This window comes from Melozone crissalis, unplaced genomic scaffold, assembly GCF_028551555.1.
Source record: "Melozone crissalis strain CALT ecotype California unplaced genomic scaffold, PUWL_Pcris_2 ptg000002l_1, whole genome shotgun sequence".
Lineage (NCBI taxonomy): Eukaryota > Metazoa > Chordata > Aves > Passeriformes > Passerellidae > Melozone > Melozone crissalis.
This window is the reverse complement of record NW_026535780.1, coordinates 20,501,620-20,525,360: the sequence shown is the minus strand read 5'-3', so window position 1 is coordinate 20,525,360 and position 23,741 is coordinate 20,501,620.

Here is a 23,741-nt window from a genome sequence, read left to right as displayed (position 1 = left end):
TATTAAGAGCATTAGTATGCATATTAGAAGTAATTAAAAGCAAACAGGAAGAATGCCAGGTGAGAACATACAGGTTGGAGGAGAATTCTCTACTCAATTACACAAGTGTAAATGAATATCTTGTAAATAAATCCACATTCATTTTCTTGGATGAAGTTACAGTCATGCTGCTTGTAAGTAACGTAACCATAAGCACTGAAAACCAAAACAACAGCATACAATTTATAACAACAAGAAAACAAAATTTAAATGTAAAACAGAACCAACTTGTTTGGCTGTTCTCAGTGGTGCCCTGGAAATGAGGCTATCCTATCTGAGGATGCTGGTAATTTGCTGGGCTGGGACTGGTCTGATTTTTTTCTGACTAATGTCATAATTAGTCAATTACTTGAAGATATTTGTCTGAGAAACCTTTCATTCTGTTACTTGTTTTTAAAATGTTGTTTACAGTTGTTTACAATTTATAGCTGTTCATATTATTTTATTGACAAACTTTTCCCCTATTGTGTATGCATAGTTGTCCCTATTTTCTCTACACAAATTCCTTTTTTGTGAGTATTCTGTAAATAATTCAAAGAATAACTTTTCATTTCATGTGACATTCAGCAATTATTTATTCCCTATATTCTATAGTGAAGCTGTAAAAGGCATCATTGTACTTGCTCCTGACCAAAACATGAAAAGATTTTAAGACCAGGTATAGTCAACAACAGTTCTCTTTAGATTAAAATAAATCAAGGGTTTAGAAGTATTTTCAAGATGTACTGTAATATCTGAAAGTTGTCTGTCTTGTCAAATAAAAGATGACTCATAGATTCCCCCTAGGAAAAAACTATCCTTCTTGTTTGTTCAAATGCCAACCAATCTTTTAATCCTCTTCAGATTAGTTTACGTGTGTGAAATCGATATTTCAAGGTACTTACAGTACCTCCCAGAGCACACAAGTTACTGACCAAGCTGGGCTCCAGAGAGTTTCTGCATTCCATCAGGTGTCACAAGGAGCCTTGACTGCTCTGGGGGAATTAAGGCCAGGTGAAATGCCAAGCTCCTTAGCTCATCTGCTGCAGAGAACAGGTCTGCAGTGTGCCTGCTTAAGGCTTGTTATGGGAATAAATCTGACGTGCCTCACTTACTAGGTCAGAGACTGTCTGCAGTGTCTCAACATGCAGTGATATCAAATGTATCACAGAAGCCAAAAGCATGATTAGGTTGCAAAGGCAAACACTGAAAATTTAAGAAATGCCAGAATTAGGATGCTTTTTCAACTGACATTTGTTTCCTGGTAGCAAATGATTTATGATATATTTATCTCTAGCCACATGATCACCCACTGGTGTTTTCTCCTGCCCTGGTGCTCAGGATGAGCTGTTTGTTTACTCTGTGCTGAGTGTGCCCAGCCCTTGGTTAGTGTACACTCTTCAAACCCTGCTTTGGAGACAGCTACTTATTCCTACTCTGGATTTTTCACACAATTGTATTGCTGGAGTACCTCAGCAAAATACAAGATGTGCAGAATCCTCAGGATTTCCCATCTGCAGCTGTTTGACCTGACAATTGCAATAACACTCCCAAGGGGTAGGAGAGGGGGTATTTTACCCACACAAGGGAGTGGGGAGGGCAAACCAAGGGCAGTTCCCTCGGGTGCTACTGCAGAGAAGCCCACCCAACTCATCAGCAAATTCAAAGCCTCCTGCACAGACTCTCCATCTCCAACCACAATTTCTTGTCCTGATGTAAACCTCCTCTCTCTCTCCTCACAACTTATCCCACCTATATTCTGTAAATCAGAGAGGTGTAAATCATCTCTCACAGCTCTGCATTCATACTGGGTGACGACTTCTTTATGGCTACATTCACAGCTTGCATTAGGGACCCAAAATTACAATCTCCCCTTAGATCTGACATCTAGCCCTTGCTGGACTGACATTCTCTCCTGTACCTGCAGGTAAGGTCATGGCCACAATGGGCTGGAGCACACCCAGGAAATCAGATGTCATGTACTGCTGATTTTTTTAACTGCCAAAGAACATAATTTCCCTGATTTCCCTGATTTCCCTGTGAAATTGCAGAAAAGCAGATTACTGAAAATAAATCATGCTATCATGACAGACTTCTGAGTACAGAGAAATTAGCCTTCCTCAAAGAAAAAGTCACCTAGTGTCTTACTTTAACACAGACAAAATGATGTCTTTTCCTCTAGCCTCACAGCTGTAGTGCTCTGTCTGAAATGTTCGACAGTAATTCAGCAGGAGACAGAGATTCAGAATGAAAAAATTCAGTTCAAGTTTGACAAAATCATAAACAACAGAAAACAAGGCTCCTAAGGGACATGCTGAAGGCCTTAATAGCAGATGCTTTCAGCAGTGCTGCTAATAACAAGCTGTGGGAATTGATGGTGTTCATTTTAAAGTGATTTTCACATTTAAATTTTGATGGGATTTATTGGTTAGATGCTGTGTGCAGGGCAGATAAAGCAAATAGCTGGCAGACCTGCTGGTTAAGAGGAGGATGAGGCTTTTCTGCATCAGAGGTGAAGATTTGGGGCATGTAGGTCTGTTCTTCCACACAACCATTTTAGGGCCTTTCTCAGAACAGCCCCTGGTGCTGTGCCACGTATGACACACCCCCGTGCCCCATGCTTGCCCTTTCAGAGAGCAGTGCCCACAAGGTATAGAGAGTTACTCTGCAGCCTTGGGCTTTTTCAGGATGCTTGTCAGTCAGCTGCTGCTTAGGGAGCTCCAGGAGCTCAGCTTGGGGTGACTGATGGGAATTTTCAGTTGCCTGGCTGGACAAACCCAGATTTCTCTTCAGTGTTTGGAAGAGGGTTATAAACTATTAGGAAGTGACCTCAGCTGACGGGTATATCATGTTCTTTCATTCTATTCACTTACAGCATTTACAACATCTCCCCATTATCGTTTAGGCTTTTACAACTCTTAATGACCCTTTTATCAGAGCAGCAATAACCAGTAAATCCCCTTTGGCATTTATTGCCCTGTCTCTAATACATAAAAGAACCAATTTATAACAGCTCATGAATGCTGGAGATTATTTTTCAAACTACTTCTTCAAATCTCACTACAAAAATAAGTGCTCTGATCAAGGCTCTGTTTCTGTGGTTCACTCAGCATCAGCCCTAAATTAAATTCACCAACAATATGCAATAAACTTTGTGGACTGGATGCTCCATGGCAGAAAGAAATGAGAAACTAGAAATCCAAAATATCTTCTCTGCAGGGAGGTGTTCCTTTCCCTGCCATCTCCTGCCAGCATCAGTTTTCTCCTTGGCTGCCAGGAGGAGTTTCAGGCCTGGGCATAATCAGCAGGAGCTCTGGGGACAGGGGACGCTACTTTGTCAACAGCCATCACAGAATGTACAGGTGGACCTTGTACATCTGACATGGTGCACTCAACAGTCAGATAACTAAAATCAGTTTGCTGGGCTTTGTCTGAAAATGGTGGAAAGAAACAGGCAGGCATCACTAGGAGAGGCTTTATCCCATCCTACAAGAGGTGCCCAGGAGAGACAGCTTGAAGGTGTGCAGTCCCAGCTGCCCTCCTCTCAATGCTGGCAGCAGTCATCCAACTTCAAAACACCCAAAATTAGATGTCACTAATCTCTATGCCTTCATTTGCAGTGATGACAACATAACTCTGAAGCTATCTTTGTTATTACAAACAGAAACAAAACTCCAAAGATACTGTGTTTACTCACTTTGTAATTTTTACTCAACATGCAGTAATGTCCTGCTCTCCCTGTAGGACATACAATAGATTGCCATTAGTACCTTTGGAAGGTGTGTTTTGTCTTGATTTATCTACAGGTAGAACACAAACAGCCACAGGAGTCTGCAGAGAAACTCTCCCCTGCACTTCCAAATCCCATCAATTAGAACACAACAGAGTAGTCCTTAGGAATGATTTCAAAGTGAGCTGCTGATGAGGGCCACCTAAGGATCCTATGTGCTCCTGGCAGCTATTTCAGTTTTTCTAACTCTATATCTAGACATCAGACTTGGATTTGATTCAAAGCCCAGCACTGGAAAGACTTGACATGAGCAGATTTGGAGAGGGATGTAGCTGTTCCTATGGGGTGAATGAAGCGCTGTACAAAGATGCCCAGTGCTAAGTGAGCCACTGCCTGGGCTGGAGGCCAATACTGATTGTGCTGGTTAGACACTGAATCCCAGCTAAGTAGCCTTGATGAGAAACTGTCTATTTTGGCCTGGGCAGAGAAGCTCAGTTAGGGCAGCAGTTTTGCCCCCAACACAAGCTAGCCCAAGCACCTCTGTGCCCTGTGGAGACTGTTCAGTGCCATTACAGCAGGGTCTGTGCCGCAAGGACCAGATGCGCTCAGTTCGTCCTATTTCCCATCTTCTCTGTTGCCCCTTCATTGCTCTACTGAGGTCTACTGCCAGGTCCTCCCATTTTCCCCTTTGCTCCTGCTGACCCTCTTCTCCTCTGCAGAACTACAAACCAAACAGCTCCCAAAAGAACTTTTCATTAATATAATTTATTAGCTAAATCGTTCCTCTGACCTATTTCTTGTTCAACTAGCATATCTCACCATCCACTCAATATAATTGGCACAGCACCTGAACTCTGCGGCTGGGGTTTAAATGGCCTGACATATATCACTGAGTCACAGGATATTAAGAGAAAGGTGAGAGGATTCTTGGCATCCTGCCACTGGGATCAGATTGGATTTCTTGTCCAACCACTGAAACATGTGGTTGTATAAAGAGGGTTTACACAGGCTTGGTTTAGTCCTTACTCAAAGCTTGACCACTTGAAAACAGCATGGGACTTTCACTAAGGACTGGGGACTTGGCCATGTAAGGAAGCCTTTCTTGCATACATTGTCCTGTTGATTTTTGGAAGGGGATTATCTGCTTGAGGCTCTGCAGGTGGGGCTGGCCAGGAGTGCTGTGCTGGGGCTCTCTGGCGCTGGAGTTGCATCAACACTTTTCTCCTGCCTGGCTGCAATGTTTCATTGCAAAACCCATTACCAGCAGCCTGGCCTTGCCTGCCGGTCTGTATGTGGTCCCAGGTACTCCCATTGCTGTGATTTCTTATTTTCCATCATGGTTCTCTCACCAATGATCCTCTTGCTTCTAGTTTAAGGAGGTACTAAACACTAGGCTGGTAGGTTTTCACTGGTGATTAATTTTGTTGTGTAATCTTCTCCCCCTTTTGAATTATAAAACATCAAAGGGTACAAAACACAGCCACCATCCTTGCCGAGAAACATTCATTCTTTTTGTTCTTTTTCCCGGGGAAAAAAGGCCTGCTGACATCATCTGCCTTGCTCAGGATCTTTGTAATTGCCCCCTGTCTTTTTGGCTCCTCCTTCCCTCCCCGCATCTCTCATCCCCTACTCAATACTGAGAGGTAACCAGGGAAACCAGAAACCATGGCAACCCAAAGCAGCATAATTTTTCTCTGAGGAAAAAAATATAAGCATGCAAAATCCCTTTAATGTTTATAGCAGGCGACTGGGTCTGAATATTCTCTTTCCCTCCTCTTTGGTGCTAGGAAGCCGTGGGCCTGCCTCCTCTTGCTGGGGCTGCCCTTGCCACGAGCCCTGCGTGAAGCTCACCCCCAGCCCCTTGCTTCACCCACCAAATCCCTCTGCTCCCTGTGCCCCCACAAAGCCAGAGTGGCAGCAGGGCTCAGGGTCCACCAGTGGGGCTGGTCCTGACCCACCAAGAGCACCCAGACACTCTAAGGCAGTGAACCCCAGGTTACAGGGAGCATCTGTCCCCACCACCAACTGCTCCTCAGTCTTGAATACATTTCTCAACAGGACACAGAGAAGTGTTTCTTTCACTAACTAAAGATGGAGAGCTCAGGCCCAAAAAGTTTAGGGTCTGGTTTTCAAAGGATGAGCCAACTGGGCACTTCTCTGTAGCTCTGGACATCTTTTCCTTGTCACAAAATGAGTCTGTGATGGAGGATAGAAAAGTGGGTCCTCCCACACCCACTAAATTGTTCACCCTCAGATTCCAAAGTGTCTGGATGAGAGACAAGGATTCTATCCTGCAGGGCAAGGCCAAGAATGTAGGATTCCAGAGCACAGAATAAACATTTTTATTACTTTGTAGTATAATGACAGTATTGGAGTGGTGCTATCATCACTGCTTCTCCAAAATGTGGGAAAGAAGGGCAGCCAGCTGTGGAGGGGGAAACATGATGGCTCTGTTCTCTCTCTCAGCTTTTCCCTCAGAATGTGGCACAGGGTGACACTGCCTCACTGCTGCTCAGTGCCCATCAGCAGGGCTGTGCTCAGGAATAGGAAGCATCAGCCTCGGGCAAAGCTCTCAGGGCTCAGCCCCTGCTCCCTGTCCCTTGCCCTTCAGCCAGGCCAGTCTCCTCATGGAGGTGATGGAGATGGGATGGTGGTGAGATCCCAGCCCCTTGGAAACCCCCAGGCCACTCCTTCTGCAAAGGGCTGCTGCAAGTACTGTTCTTGGTGGGGTACAAGAGGTTTTGGAATCAGCTGTGGAAGCTTCAGGCAGCCTGCCCAGGACTGCTCAGAGGCTAAGTCAGCAAAGAAATAACTAGCAAGTTTTGCTACTCTCAAAGTGTACAAGAGACAAAGTGCTTGACTTCTAGCTTGTTTCCAAAATAGAACACTGACTGTAAGTTGCCTTCTTTAGGAGAAGAATGATGACAGAAGTAATAAATTGTACACGTTTATTTTTGCAGATGAGGGAATGTCAGGCAGTGGTTGGGATGAAAACAAACAAACCCTGGCAAGCAGCTATTTTTATAGAATAGTTTTGTGTTGAAATTTCTATAAGTTGGCAACAGAGTCATCATGAGACCTTTTATCCAGATAAGACTATGCCAAAATCTTCAGGAAACATCTTGCATGTCAATTTGTTTTACTTACAAAACAGGGGAGAGGGAGGGAAACGAAGGCTTAGGGAAGGGAAATGTTTGCAGACGTGCAGTGTCTGCTCTATAAGGCACAAAATGCTTTTATTCTGTGGATGTAAATGGGACTTATCCCAAACCTTCCACTTGCTAAGTTCACATCTGGGGTAGCTCCAAATCAGTCCTTGCAGCAGATCTGCTTGCAGCTGGGGGAGGGAGGTGTCACCAGGCCGAGTAAGCAAAGTTCACCAACCCGAAGGACCAGTCTGGGATATCTCACCTTTAAGGCCAATGAACCTGTTGAGAGAAGATTGGCTCTCCAGTCCCCACCAATACAGTTGTTTTAAAGAGACATTGTCAAAACTCTGCTGATTGTGTTGTCCCTGCCTCCTGCTTCCCAGCCAGTGCCCAAACAAGGTCTGTGCAGGAGAAGCACTGAGCCAAGAGGACATCTGCTGTGTCCATGACTGCAGCTCCAGGCCCAGTCCTCTGGGAAGTGGCTTCTTTATCGATGCTTGCTGTGTGTTTGATGTCTGCGAAATTTCTGGACTTTCTTAGACTTCACTCTATGCCATGAAAGCATTGCTGTGTGCATGCATGCATGTGTCTGTTCCTAAAACCTGTACTCTGAAGAAAATATTTTAGATTTAAATGTTGGCACATAAAGAAAAATTATTTTGTGCTAAAAGAGCCCTTGCTGTTGCCCCAGATAGTTTCTGGCTAATGTGACCTGTCAAAAATCTGTTTATCAGAGTTGTTCTGTTGCAATCTGTCATCTGTTGGAATCTGCTGGCAGAGGGGAGGAAAGGGTTACCTTCCATGTGAGAACGGAAATCTAAGACGGGAGCTTTATAACTGGCTCTGTGATGTGAACATTAGATAGTAATGTCTCAAAAGTAAACTATTTAAGCAGCTCCAGTTTCCATGCTAAATTGACTCTAGTGTGTTTGTAAGCAAAGGGACAGCTGCTTCCTGAAGAGCCTCTCTTAACGCTTAGAAGGATTAACTGGTTTTGTGTTGAGATTATTGAGATCATCTCGATGCAGTTACTTTATTCTCATTTGTTTTCTCATTTTATTTCTTGTTAATAGCGTCACTTTAGAAGCATCTTTTCCTTGATTTTACTCCTTTTGTTCAAACTCAATTTCTTTGAGTAAATAGGGCCAGAGGGGGGTCAGAAATGGATATAATCTAAAAGCTTGACCAACTCCTCCAAATTTGCCCATAGATCCCTTTCTAAAAATTCATAGTAAATTTTTCACTTTACAAATTTTCATGTGCTTTTGCTGCTGCAGGTAGCTGAGCACAGAGGGAAGTTTTCAGAGCAGTGTGTGAGTAGCACACGTTAAGTCTTCTGAGTATATCTGAGGTTTTTTGCAGAGGTCTCACCTGTCCTAAGCAGCAGGTTGGTCTCCTCTGAAGTGCTCTCAAAGGACCCCACATGTTCACCCAAAAGCACGTGCCTTATTTACATTCAAGGCATGGCTGCACCATGAGGTTAAATTTAAAACCCCTCAGTCACTAATTAGCTTCTGTGCCCCATTGCATACCTATGGAGCCCACACCAGGTAGACAAAAGACATATGCCAAGCACTTTGGAGACTGAGGGAGAGAAAATAGAACCAAAGCTGGGGCAAGATATGAAGAAGGAACATAATTCATAGCCATGTCCAGGATGGGGCAGGGTTGGAAACATTGAGGGAACTTAAAAGTTTGTCTGAAATGACCAGCAGCAATCAGCAACCACCATAACCCTGCCCAGACTGAAGGGCCACAGAGAGCAGGTGAGGAAGAAGACAAGGGCAAGACAAGAGCCTTAGGAGGTGCCCATGTGCGCCCCCAAGGAGCCAGAGAGGGCCCAACTTGAGCCTGGTGCTGGGCAGTCTTGCAGCGTCGCTCCCTTCCAGACAAGAAGGTTCACGTGCACAGCCCTAGAATTCATCCTGTGTCTTTCTTCTCAGGACAAGTCCTTTGACAACATGACTTCCAGCCTTCACAATGGATCTTCAGGTGAATCTTCACAGCTGTCATAGAATGACACCAAGAGGTGATCTTATTCTGTGACATGGGACTCAGCTGCCTCTGATGGACTTGTGTTTAAGCATAATATTCATCCTCCTAGGTACCTCTGCTTGTTGTCTTCAGGATGTCTGAACTTCTTCCTTTGAGGTTCCATTTCCCTTACAATCTCTTTATTCCATTATAAAATATATCAAATAATTCCTTGGGCTCCTGATAGTGCTTTCAACTGGGGATAATAAATCTTCATTCTGTACCTAGGTACAACTGGCTGGGATATTGTCCATCCATTAGCTGATGGGTGCAATCAATGGCTGGGTGTTTCTGCCACGTGGAAAAGATATGTCTGTTTCCCACGCAGAGGGCTCGAGTGCATGCTCCCGATGAAGATGAGAAGGAGGAATTAATCCCCTGATGAGAGCCCTTGGAGGCTTGATGCTGGAGCTGGAAGGCGTGAGAAATGATAAGACATTGATTAGGTCTCTGAGTCAGCAGCGGACGCACCCTTGCTGCTACCAACTGGTCTATTAGCTCTCCCACTTGTTTGTTACCTAACTTATCTTCCTGACTCATCCCAAACCCAGCTGACACCAGAGACAGGCAAACTACACACCACTGCCCCTTCGGCAGCCTCTGCTGCACCCTCTGCTGCCCTGTAACTCCCATGAGGATTAACAACTCTTCTTTGCCAAACAGGGGGAAAAAAGGTAAAACCATTGTGAGTGTAAGGAGAAGAGGGAATCCTGGAGGCAAAAAATGAGCTAGGATTGCTCCTGGGAGAGGAAGAGGGTTTTTTTAAAAGAGATAATTCCCTTTTGTGCACTTCTGCTAAAAATGTGTCGTGTTGGCACCAGTCTCATATTTCAGTGATGGTGATGTGCTCACTGTGAACCTCTGTAGCAGCAAGACACAGGTAATATGCAGTACAGTCTTTCATCTCTCTCTGGATATGACAGGGTTCTGACAATACTGAAGGTCAGGTTGACATTTCACAGTGCCAGATTAAAGCCAAAGGACCAGCATGGGGGTCATAGTCACCCCAGTCCTGGAGGTCTGTGTGAGCACCACCATTGCAGCCTGTCTCTGCTCCTCTCTGGTTCTGAGCTCATTTGGACTCAAAATAGTCTCCTAAGCTCCTCTGCAATTCCTTTTTAGTTAATATGCTCTAAGATTGGTGCAGCAATAATGGGCATGGAGATACAGAGAAAAATGGGAAAGGGTACAGAACACTTCCATCTTCTTCCCTGGGATCAGGTAACCTCAAACAGTCATGGGCACCTTTGAAGAATTCCAGTAACTTCCCTCTTTCTCTGAATTTGCAAGGGGAAAACAAGAGATGGTGTGTCCTGCTGGGGGAGAATAGCACAGGGAGCAGATCTCACCTTCCAGCACATACTGTGGGAGCCAATGGGAATCCAGTCAGGCCCAAGGAAACTGCAAAAGGTGATTACATGGGCTTTGGTGGGACTTGATAGCAGGTGGAGCTGGGGATGGGGTTGATCCAGGTTTGATGGGCATGGTCTCCTCTGCTGTCAGACAAGTGAGTCCATCTCCAGGAGGGGGACAGGTTCTGCTGGAGTGGGCTTGCATCATCCCATAAATGCAGCAGGATGGCTTCTCTGGCCTGGAGATCTGGATCATATTTAATTTGCATTTTCAACGTTAAGGGTAGTCTTGCTGGTTGTTGCAAATTCAGCAGCTCCAGGTTTTAATTCTTGGTGCAGTATTCCCACCTGCTTTGTGAAGTCCCAGTAGCCTGTCTGAAAAAGGTGTCTGGTCATCTTCAAAATGGTGTCCTATTGCTTACAAGGAGCTCTGTGGATGACCAAGGTGTTCCCAGAAGCAAGGAAGAGACCTCACCTCCCTGCTCTAATGAGCAAATATCAGCATTTTGTACCAGGCATAGCAAGCTCCTTCTGACTGTAATTTTTCTTGCCTGGGACAGAAGTCCACAAGTGTCCTTTCATGTCTGAGTTTTGACAAGGAGATCCTCAGCAGCTTCTGTCGGAGGCAGCTCCCCTTTCCTGCCCCTTGTGTGGCTGCAGTGCCAATTCAAAGTGCACAAGAAAGGCTCAGCCTGAGAGTATGTGCTGCTGCTATTGCACATGTGAAAACTGAATTCATTGCAAAGGAGAGAGTTATGGGGAAAGAGACACACTTTCAGGTTTGCCCCACTCTGCTGCTCTTGGAGGCAGAGACATTCACCTGAATTGAATAATCTGCAGGAGGTGTAGCTGGAAGTCTGAAAACCATTCTGCTTATCAACTCACAAATATGGGGATGTGATTTCATGTCACAGGCTCTGTCTGGGCTGGCAGAAGTTGGTGCTGGCTGGGCACAGGTGAAATTTCAACTTCACCTGCTGTTAAGGCACATGAAGTTTGCTCCATGTTTTGTAGCTTCTAAAATCTATGGGAAATCTCTTGTTATTCAAAGTAATTTCTGCTGCAGTGAGGGGATGCTGAACATCCCTAAATAAACTGCTGGGAGGCTGTGTTAGGCAGGTGATCCTAGACCCCTGAGTTTTCCATCCTGGAGTTTCAAATTTTGCCTTTACTTTTTTTTTTCCCCCACATTTTTCCACTCTCTCTACAGTTGAAGTGACATGGAAATTCTTATGCATAAATATTCAGGACACTATTTAAATAGGCAGCTATATCTTGCAGATCATCTGCTTTGCTATGTTGCAAATGTTGCATTTGGTATTGTGTAGTGTGAATTATGGATATGTGTTGCATATAGTCTGGGATAGGCCCACACTTGTCAAGAGATGGCAAGATATAATCAAAGTGGATCGAGTTCACAGTTCTTCCAATTCCTCAGCAGGGCTTATTTTTTTGTGAAAGCAATATATTTGCACACTATTCTCAATTATGGGGATATCTGACCTTGCAAGAGAAGCACTTAGATGGCTGCAGCACACCCTATTACTTATCACTTGCTCAGCTGTATTGGTAAATTAACCAGATGGATCCAAACTATCCTACAGCCTAGTGTGAAGGAATATTCAAAACTCCAAATCCAGATTCCAATCTGTTAGCAAACAACAAGCTTATGTAGTAAAATGCCAAACGAAACCCTTGTCTTCAAAAGAGTTTTCCACTGGGATGCTCCAAATCCTGGGCCAAGCTGGGGCTGGGTGCTGGGACACTGAGCAGCCCTGTGGTGCCTCCAGAAGCTGCTCAGGGGAACTTCCCCCAGACACTGAACCCACTGGGTGCCAGACAATGCTGGGATCTGCAGCTGTTTGGCCAAGACTTGGTGTAAACCCCTGCATGGTGGGATGAATTAGGCCCTCAATGGCTACAGAAAGGCATTGGAAATAAGAGTTTATATTTACACAGTACATTTCATCCCAAAGGACCCTAAATCACACTGCACAAACTTTACATAAACAGCAGAACTGAAATGCAGCTGCGTCAGGAATGGAGGGTGGCAGCCAGCTGGCATGTGTTAGCAGGACAAAAATAAGCCACTATTTTTGGCCAAGGACATCAGGGCAAACCCCTCTATTGCAGAAGTGCCTACCAAACTTCAAAGTGCAGTTTTACTCTAAATAGTCATGGTGGATAAATAGATCTTTTGTAGTCAGTTGACTTGTTCCCAGGCACATCTGGGGAATTCACTCGCTAAAATAAGGATTTGCTACATTTTATGCCAGCTAAGGCTGCAGAACTTCTTCACCCAAGATAGCACATTTCTACTCCAGTCACATTTGCAGAATTGGAAGCCTTTTTTACACAGACCTTACTACTGAGGATGCAGAAAAAGCTGCTCTGGCTCTCTCTGCTGAACTTACCCTGAACTGGCACATCTGGAAATTAACATATTCTGTTGTTAGCTAGGCAAATCTGATGATTAGAAAGACAAATTTTCACTGTTCCTATCAAGGTAACTTTTCAGAATACAACTGCCCTTTAAATATCAGCATGGAGAGGCTAGGACATTTAAAGATCTTGCCACAAAGCCCTCACAGAGCAGGCTGTGCAGCATCTCTCAGATGTCTGGGCTATCCAAACACTGCACAACACTGAGAGGCATGGCTCCTTACAGCAATGTCACCTATGAAATGCACAGTATTTTTAAAGATACACATTTACTTTGGGGCCAGGAAGGTATCTATACCTACAGAATGCACTGCAACTCAGAGAACCCTGAATAAACCTCCAGGATAAATCGCCCTGTGGCAACTGGTGGTTCCCTGTGGGCCTCCTCCCATACCTCCATGTGTGTTAAAGCTGAATCCTGCACTCTGGCATTCACCCTCCTGAGCCATCTCATTGTCCTGTCATGCCATTTGCCTACTGCTAACAATTTTTACGTGACATTTCTCTCTCAGAAGAAGTGTAGGGAGCCCAAGTAGGACATACACTGCAAGGTCCTGTTAGTAAGGCTTTGATAAGGTTACTTCCACGAGCCTTCAGGTTCATCAAAAGGCAGCATTAAAGGCCATTTGGACTCAGAGCAGGGCTGCAAGGGAGGCAGGCAGCATTTCAGGTGCCCAAAGCACTCTGCCTGCTCTAGGTTCCCCAATTTTTTACTATCTCCAACTTTCTGAGGCAGAACATCAGCCTGTCTTTGTTGTAGACGTACTCCATTCCTCTGACCATATTCATGGCCCTTCTCTAGACCCACTCTGACAGGTCCACATCTTTTCTCAGCTGTACTCCAGGTGGTGACCTTGTGGGGCAGGTAGAGGGGTATTCTCATCCCTGAGAATATCCAAGTCCTTTGCTGTAGGACTGATCTCAATTACTTCTTCCAATCTGTGCTTATATCTGGGATTGCTCTGAACCAGGTGCAGCCCTTTGCATTTGGACTCGTTGAATTTCAGGAGGTTCTCATGGGCCACTTCTTGAGCCTGTCAGGTCCCCACGGAAGTGACCCTGTCCTTCTTTTGGGTCATCTGTAGTACTCAGCTTCAGGTCATCTGCAAACATGATGAAGGTGCCTTTGACCTCCCTGTCCATGTCACTGATGAAGATGCTGAAGAGCATTGGTCCCAAGACAGGGCCTGAGGGGCACAGCTGATTGCTGGCCTCCACCTAGACACAAGGCCATTGATCACAACTCTGGCTGCTTTCATCCAGCCAATTCCTTATCCACTGAACGCTCCACCCATGGAATCCATGTCTCTTCAATTTGGAGATAAGGAAATCATGTCGAACCACACCAAAGGCCTAACAGAAGACTACATAACTGATGTCTTTTGGTCTTCTCTTGCCATCACTCCAGCACAGGCCACCAGATTGATCAGGCATGATTTGCTCTCAGTAGAGATGTGCTGGCTGACACCTCCTTCTCTTTTATGTGCTTTAGCAGATTGTCTAGGAGATTCTGCACCATGGTGTTCCCAGGATCAGCTGCTCTGTAGTCCCCTGGATCTTCTTTTTTCCATTTTTAAAAATGGGAGTGATGTCTCCAGTTTCTGGTCACCAAGGACTTCCCCTGACCACCATGACTTTTCAAATATGATGGAGAGTGGCTTAGCAACAACATTGACCAGTTCCTTCAGGACCCTGGGATGCATCTTCTCAGGTCCCATAGACTTGTGGCTATTCAGCTTCATCAAGTGATCCTGAACTGCTCTTCCCTTATACAGGGAGGGGCTTCACTCCCTCCCACCCACCCAGAGGGTCAGGGACTTGGGAGAAGTGGGAAGCCTGACCGTCAGTGAAGATTGAGACAACTCATAGACTACCTCAGCCTTCTCCATATCAGTGTCACCCTTCTGGCTTATCACAGGGGCTACACTCTCCTTGGCCTTTTTTTTCTGACCTATGTCCTTATGGAATCCCTTCTTGTAATTCCTTACATTTCTTGCCAAGTGCTGTTCCAGCTTTGCCTTGGCTGTCCTGACCCCATTCCTAGACATATGAACCGTGTCCCTGCACTCTCCCCAGGTCACCTGTCTCTGCTTCCACTGGCAGTGCATTTCTTTCTTGCTGCTCAGTCTGAGGAGCAAATCCATGTCAGTTTCTGGCCTGCCTTGCTTGATTTCCTACGCACTGGAAGAGCGCTTCTGCACTCTAAGAAAAGGGGCCTTGAAGAGCTGCCAGCACTGGTCATCACCTCTGTCCTTAGGGACAGTTTCCCAGTGAATCTTATTCACCAACTCCTTAAAGATCTGGATATTCGCTCTTGCAAAATTCAGGGTTTCGACTTTGCTCCTTTACAGGCTCACACTCCTTGAGATCACACATCTCAAGATCTGGATCCTGAGAGGACCTGAGAGTGAAGAAAGGGAAAAACAAAGAAAGAAACATTTGGTGACCTTATCTGAGCCCCGAGAAATGTGGAAATGTGCAGGACAGGGGTGTGATGCTCTGGGAGCAGCAGAGTCCAGGGAATGAAAGACAGATCTCTCCCTTTTCAAAGAACCAGTGCAAAAACTGTTCATGGACGTGGATCCACCTTTGATGCTGTGAGCAGATTACAGAGCCACATCACACCATATAATATGTTCCCAAGATTCCTGGAAAGGAAAGCTGGTCACACACACTGCAGGACTCTCCACAGCATGCCAAGAGCACTCAGCTCTGTATACCAGAATCTCCCTTGTCCTTTATTAAGCCCCTTGCCTTTGCTCTGTTTGCACATCATTAAAGCACTGCACTTTCCAGGGAGAAAAAACTTTTTTCTAATATTTGTAATTTTAAAGCTGAATTTTACTTTTTTTTTAATGCACCAGCATTATCCAACATGTAATCCAATATATAAAATTGATCATGACCTAGAAAAGAACCTAAGCTTTTGGAATGATGCTGCAGGCAGGGAGAGAGCCCCCACAGGCCAGGACTCAGGCACTCAAACTGATTATGCACAAGTTGCACAGCTTTATACACCCATGAGTGTACACAGGCACTTTGAAAATCTTACTGAGCAATAACAGAGAGCCTCCCCCTCTTCTCCACTCCCTCCTCCCAACACAGGACCCTGCAGGGAAATGCACTGTGTAGGACTGGTATTTCCCCAAGCAGACTTGCATCCATGGCAGTATGAAAAATTAATAAAGGAGTACAAAGTGCATTAACAAAGGCTGACATATTTCCCACAGTTAATTGACATCCTTCATTTTATTTAAAAATAATAAAAGCTTGCCAAGCATGCAGAACTTGCACACCATAGGAAAGGAGAGGTCTCACAGAGCTCATCAGGTCATGTCCCTGTATTAGTGATACTGCATACCATAAATCATGACAAATATTCCCAGTATTATGTCAGGCCTGTATCCAAGGCGTTGCTCCCAGCATCAGTGTCGGAGGGCTGTCTGACACATGCTCTGGAAATTGCCACTCTGGTGGATGAACACAGGCTGCTAAGCCAGCCTTATAACATCTAAGCCCTGGTCTCCAGCTGAGGCCAGTCCCTCTCTCCCAGGTGCAGTGAGGGGAGCAGTCACCCTCAGCTCATGGAGCCTGGCTGGGGTCTCCACACAGCTTGTGGTGATGGGGAACTGCCCTGGGCTGCTGGCCTCTCACTGCTCCTGCAGTCTTTAAATGGGTTTTTCTATGGCCCAGATGTCCCACCAACACCTTACTGAGCCACACATAGAGGGTGCTCACAGAACCTTCTAGAAACTAAAGAAGAAACCCTGGCAGTGCTAATGACAGTTTAAAGTGGGATGTCAGTCCTCCTTTTTTCCAGCAGTGGAGTCAGGTGACAATCTGATGAATTGCATACATTGTAAAGCTAAGACCTCTTTGAGGTTTTCAGAAGGCCTGAAGCAGAGCAGACAACTCCTAGATGAAGTTGTACTGGAAAGCTGCGGGGCTTGAGGTACCATCAGTGGCATAGCCCAAGATGGGACTGGTCCAGGGAGGCAGGAGTGATCCTGTTCTTGGCTGCTCTGCCCCATCGAGGCCAGGGCTGCACCCAGGTACCTGCACCTGGTTGTATTTGTTAGCAAGCCTTGGCTCAGGCATAACAACAGCAATGGCTGTGCCAGGCCAGTGAAATTAAGGACCCTCACAGGTGACACAAACAACACTCCAAGACCTGGGGATTTCCACATGCTGCCCTGACAACACCTTTCTGGATGGTGATGGCTGTGTCCTTTTGAGCAGACAGTCTGATGCAATATCTCTCAGGTAACTGCATGTGAAAAAGTGTCACTGTCATATTTTCTGGAAAAATCTCCTTGCCCAGGATTCTTGTCCTGGGAAGCCGAGAAGCCTCAGAGAAAATGGGAAACAATATTATCTCATTTGCTTCTCCTGTGTTTTGCTGCTTTGGAATGTGTTTGGAGATTGTTTATCCAACAGGTGCATGTTTCATTGGTTTCATGTGAATTGACTTAATGACCAATCATGGGGAAGCTGTGTCAGGGCTCTGGAAGGAGTCACGAGTTTTCACTATTATCTTTCTAGCCTTCTGTAAGATCCTTTCTGTATTCTTTAGTATAGTTCAGTATAGTATTCTTTAATATAATATAGTATCATAAAATAATAAATTATCCTTCTAAGAACATGGAGTCAGGTGCATCATTTCTCCTCCATCTGGGGAACCCTGCAAATACAAGAGAAAAACGCCTTTCACACCTTGAAGCACATTCTGTGGGCCAGTGGTGGCCCTCAGCATACTCCTCTCCACTCTCCCAAGCTCATGGCAAAGAAGGAAGACATATGAAATGCACTTCTACCAGAAGAGAACTGTATTGAACTCCTTCTGCTTCTCCTCTGCACCCTTGTACTTGTGGCGCTGCTGCTGGGTGAGGAAGATGAAGCTGGGAAAATGGCAGCTAAAATTGCATGGAAGAGTTGTGCCTGGAAAACTTGCAGCCGTCTGCCACTGGTGTGCCAAGTGTCCCCGCAGTGATGGCCACCACCCCCAGTTACTCCGGGGAGAGCTGGTTTCTTCATAGGGATTTGTTAGTAACTAGAACAACAACAACACCCAAAAGGTGAATCACAGAGATTTGATGGTGTGAACATCTGGGTGGAAATTTGTGACTTCTGGCTGTGCCCTGTCCCCTGCCCCACTGGGTGCCACTGGAGCTATCCCACACCTAGCTACTCCACCAGGTTCCCTGGTGTCCAGCTGAAGCATCCTCGCCCTTTTTCTCCAAGCAGAAACAATGACTCGGGAAGAAGCCCTGTGTTCATTTGGAGGCTGCTCCTGCACGCTGGTTTATGTGAAGCAATTACATTGAGGCACCACATGTTTCAAAGTAAACTTCTTTGTGTAACCAGCTCTGAAAAGAGAAAAGAGCTTCTCACATCTCAGCTGAGAATTGTACCTGCACTTCTGTGGGAGCTACTAACTCTTTTCATTTAGGCTGTGATGAATTGGCTCCTTTAAAAAGGCACCAAGCCCCACTTTGATTTTCAGTTTCTAGTCTCTACACATGGGCTGAATCAAAGTAACTTAAACTGTGGCTTTGATTCCTGTTCCCAGAGCTAGCTTAAGATGTATTTTCATGGGCTTCCTGCTATTTGTTATCATCTGCTTGCTGAAGATTCATCCCTGCCTGGTAGAGCTGGTGGACCTGGATGTGTGTGTATGTCTGGGCTTTGATGTTCACAGCTTCCCAAGGCACTATGGAAACACAAGCACTTCTGATCAAGAATACTGGTGAGAGCTGATGAATTAACATATGCCTTGAAATGCTCCCATTCTGTTCTCCAGGATAACATGTTCAGTATTCTGGTTTTTAGCAATATTTACCCATACCCTGATCCAGCTGTTTGCCTCATACTTGGTAATTACCTTGATGGGGCTATTTGGTTGTTTCTGGCAATGATGTAATCTTTGCTTGTACTGCTTGCCTACACAGTTTGCTGTACTGAAGGGTTTTGGAGTACTTCCTCTGGTGATTTTATTTCACTGGCTCTTTAGAAAAAGCTGTAGCTATTTTCTCATCTAGCTGTGCCCAGAACTTTTGTCTCAGGGAAGAATATGAGCTCAGCCGATTTCCTCCCATTGTAACAGCTTCTCATTGTACAACTGGAGTTGAGACAGATTTATTAAATCTACACTTGCTACAAAATAGGCTGGATCTTCAGCTGTGCTCATGCACTACTTAGTCCGAAAAAAATGACAGGACAAAGGTTTAAACAAACCTTTAGGCCTCTCTTCAGCCATTTTATTTCCCAGACGTCATGGGGTTTTTTGTTGTAGCCCATGTGTAATGTCTCATCAGTTTAACCAAAGATGCAAGGTTGGTCTGGGATGAATAAACTGGTGGGTCTAAAAGCATGAATATGTCCCATGCCACTCCTCCAGGGTGTATGAGGGTGAGTGCAGTCATGTAAGGCCCCTTGTGCATGATCTGGGTGGTGGAAGGAGGCCTAGGCAGGATAGCACGGGTTTGGTTAAAGGCTGATTCCCGGATAGGGGATAGGAGGGAGATGCAAGCATTTAACTATGGTCTGTTTCTGCCAGAGGTGTTCATAGATGGAGGCACTGTAAAGTAAGTGGCTTACTGGAAAGGGTCTCAGGTAACATTTTTTCCAAGTTCTGTAATTTGCTTGCTAGATGGTCTTCATCACATCAGCCATCTACTCAGTGCCATTGGTGCAGTGTCTATGCAATGGGCGTAAAACTATCTACCTCCACAATCCCTCACTTTGCTCCTCCTGCCTGAATTTCAGCAGTTAAAGGATCATGGGATGAGACAGAGAGCATTCCCTTCCTCTCCTGCTATCCCACAGTCATGTGGCCTGGCATGATGCTGGGGTGTGAGAGAGGAAGGGTTTGAACCCCTGGGGCTGTGGAGCAGCTGTGCTGACTGACAAAGGCCGACAGCCCTTGCTGCTGTGTTGGAGGAGTCCCCTCTGCAGGTGTTTACTCAGCGCTTGTGCTGCCGTCATCATCACTGTGCTGTGAGCTGGCAGAAACGAGCCCTCCCTGTGCCCCAGCTCCTCCAGGGCAAAAGTCCAGTGCCCTCCCACGGGTGCCTGATGAAGGCAGGTGTGTGGGAAGGTTTGTGGGGCTTTTCGCACAAAACCAGCTGAGATGAGCACCCAGGGCAATGGCCACCAGCTCTGCTGGGAGAGACAGACCTCTAGCAAGGGGATGGGAACAGAGGAACCTGTGAAACCACACCTTGAGCTGGCTCTGGGAATGCAAATCAAAGCCATGATATAAGTTAAATTGGTGCAGCTTCTGTGTTCAGCCGAGCCCTCTAATCTTGGAATTGCCAAAGGCCTTGAGGGATCATTGTGTTAGGTAAAGCCTACCAAAGGGCAGGTTGCTCCAGCCTCTTCTTGTTGTCAGCAGGTGTGGAGACACTGTGTGTGGGGGAGGTAGCAGGGACGTCTCTGGTTCCCTTGTCAGAGGGCTGCTTTCAGATGAACCATAGAGGCAGCTTTCTGATCCTTTTCTTTCATCAAAATGGCACAGAGAAGCTCCATGGGAGCCAAAAGCTCACCTGGGCTTTTTTTTTTTTTGAGCTTGTAGAAGGATTAACACAGATTTATGTTTGAGAAAGCAGGCTAGTTCCAATCTAAAGTGCAGGACAATTCCCTCCAGTTCCCAGGAGGGTAACATCATAATCCATTATTAGCTGTGCCAGTTACAGTTATTTCCTTCCCACATTTCCTTTTAGGTGTCAGACTAGAATGCAATTGCTTTTCTTCCTAAGAGCACTATTTTTGAATCTGAAGAATTGAATGTTATTAATATAGTAGGTGTTGTACTGTGCAGCCCATTCTGTAATGGGGTGTTTATGGCACCAGTGCTCTTACCCAGTCCATTTGTAATCAGAAGTAATAGCAGCACTTCGCCACTTGCTCTGCTTGAAGACGCTGCAATAAATTCCAACGAGCCATAGCTTGGCTGCAGCTGGTGACTGATGTAGAAGCTTTGTGCATTTTTACTTCTTTAATGTTTATAGCTCTTTTACATTATGTGAATATTGCCAGTCCTGAGGATTCAGCTGTCATGAATCAAGCCTCAAAAACTAATGAGATTTTACAAAATGCATTCATTTGAAGTGTGTTTTATGGGTCTTCAAATGTTTCAGGCTTTGTGCCATGCTGTCAGGCTTCCCTTCTTTTGCTGCCACAAGCTTGCTTTAAGAAAGGGAAAAGAAAGCTGGGATTAACATATGATCATCTGATTTCAACAACTGCCCCCTACCAACATCACCTGATATCACAAAACGTAAGATAATGCTGTAAGAGCAGCCAGCACAGTCAAACACACCCTCATCTGAGTGATGGGCTAACACCACTCAGCTAAAACAATGTCACCTTGTGCTTATACACCCCTGGTTTTCTGTGGGAATTAAAAACTCTCAACTCCAGCTGCCATGAACTCCCCACGTGAAAGGAGGAAGGAAGGGTTCATTTTGGAGAAGTGCAGCAGATGCCACCAGCCAGGAGGGATGGGCTGAGCAGGGCAGAGCACATCCATGTGCCACCCTTGTCTTTTTGGCAAGGAGCATCCGGCAGCACAGATCCCCCACCCACCAATTCCATGCCATTGCCTGCTCCACTGATGCAAGTGTCTGTGAGGCTGCAGCGTGAAGTGGGCAAGGGAATGAATCCAGGCTAAAAAAGACCGTGCTTCTCCCTCCCCCTCTCCCAGTCTGCCAGGTTTAGAGCATTGTTTTACGCCTGGAGCAGTTTCCTATTCCTTCTTGACGCTTGGCACCACAGCGGTGGCCAGGACACCTCTGAAGTGGCAGTGGGGATGCAGAGCGACACAAGTAGGAGGCACCACTGAGCACAAAGAGCTTTTTGAGGACGCTTTGCAGACTGAAGGGTGCATGTCCATAGGAAATGGAGAGAAAGGAGAAAAATCAGAGAAGAGATGGTATGTCATTTCTAGTGGAAGTAAGGAAGAAACTAAGATTTGGGAGTGGTGCTTTATGGAAGGACAGGCCTGGCTTTCATGCACTGCTCAGGGAAAAATTACTTTGGAGAGCTATTCAGTAAGTGAGGAAAACTGCACCTAAGAAATGCTTGTCCCTGGCATCAGTTCCTCTTAAAACTCAAGCATAGACCCAGATTTAGTTTGAGACTTCACTGAAATGAAGGAAAACTGCAAATGGATTTACTCTGTATTTTGCACATTTCTCAGCACTGGGGTGCAAGACTTCTTGGATCAAGACAGGTGGTCTTAGGAGCAGCTAGGCTCAGAATAGACTTAACAAAAGTGTGCTGCTGATGGGAAGCAGTGTGGGAGGGGGTGACAGCATCCTCTTCTGTTCTTGCTCAGGTAGTGCCCCTGTCTTAGTCCCAGTGGTCACCAGTTTTTTTCTGATGCCTCTAGAACTCCTGAAGCCACCATTTACACATGTTTAAAATTCTGGCTATTTTTAATTTTTTTTCTAAACTACCAATGGCAATTGTCCCTGCTTTAGACTGCAGCTCTCCTGACTCCATACTCTGTAATCTCCCTATGCTAATGTTCTCAAATGAAAAGCTTTTCTATTCCTCTTGCACTCATCTTCTTTCTTTCTGTTCCTTCCTTATTCCCATTTTCTTATTTTCTTATCCCCTTACTGGTTAGCCCTTCCCCTCCTTCTCATTTATATTCTGATGATCTGTTTCTGATTAAAAAACTGGATTTCTAAACAAAACACAACCCAGCAGGAAAGCCAAGATTAACAATTCTGCTCCAAGTATATTTTTCTGGGTGAGATCTATGAGCATGTGCAAGAACTCTCATCATTACCCTGGTACCTATTTGTAAGGCAGAGTATTACCTTCCCCCAGACTCATCTCTTTTATTTTTTAAAAATGTTCCCTAGTGACAGAGACCATATTACCCTATCAGTTTGTACAATTTCTAGCACATCTGATCACTCCTTCAAAATAAATGCCATATAATAATCAAAATAATACATAAAGCACTCGTTGCCTGCAGTCTTAAGATGTCTGGAGTTGTGCACTTCCTAAGCATCTCTCTCTGTGATCGTCCACCTAGCCAGCTCTGAGGAGCTTGGAGCATCCTCCAGAGGTGACAAAGTGCTCTTACCCTCACACCACACATCAGCAACAGTGATGTGACACAGGACACCTAACATGTCCCTACAGACTTGAGAACCAACATCTGCTGAGCCCTTGTGCTGTGCTTCAATGTTTGGTCCCCTTCTTTCCACAGGGTGGTGGGAAGCAGGGACGTAACTCCAGTGGAGACAAAGCCTCCATGAGCCAGATAATTTCATGAGCCCCCATGAATGCAGACATGGAACTTAGTGGACTGTAAAAAGGAAAACAAGACAGGAATAATGCAAAGTCCACCTCTGTTTGCTGACATCCTTTATTTCTTTTTTTAAAAAATGCTTTGATCCAGTGTTTCCCAGGGGAGATCTGGAGGGAATCGCCATCTCCACGTGGACTCGTTAGAAAGGAAGCAGCTGGTGCCTGATATTTATTGCTGTATATCAGCTTGGAAACCTTGGCATAAACACTGCACAAACACCCATTTCTTTGAGTTATTTTCATCCTCTCTCCTTTTGTTCAATGAAATAATTAATACCTCAAGGTAAAAAAACCTCTGGGAGTTCGTTTCACTCAGGACAGGGAGTGCTGGAGCATAACCAGAGGTAAGATGGGAGTGCTGCTGGACACAGGTTTATTCCTGTTCTTATTTTAGCTGAACCAGCTCACCCTTCCCAACAAGCAGGTGATAAGGCAGTGTGTTTATGGAGAGTATCCCGTGTGGCACAGCTGTACTGTAGATTAGGTAATGTTACTGACTCACTGCAGAGTTATTGGGCCACCTCATTCCTTCCTTTCTCAGGGCTACAGACTTCTCCATGTACACACTGATGAGCTTTGCACACACTAATCAAGCCTCAGAGCTTTTCTGATAGGTTAGGTGTAATTGTAGGCATTTTTCAGATGGTAAAAATGGGACTGCAAAACCAATCTTCCTGCCAAAGACATCAA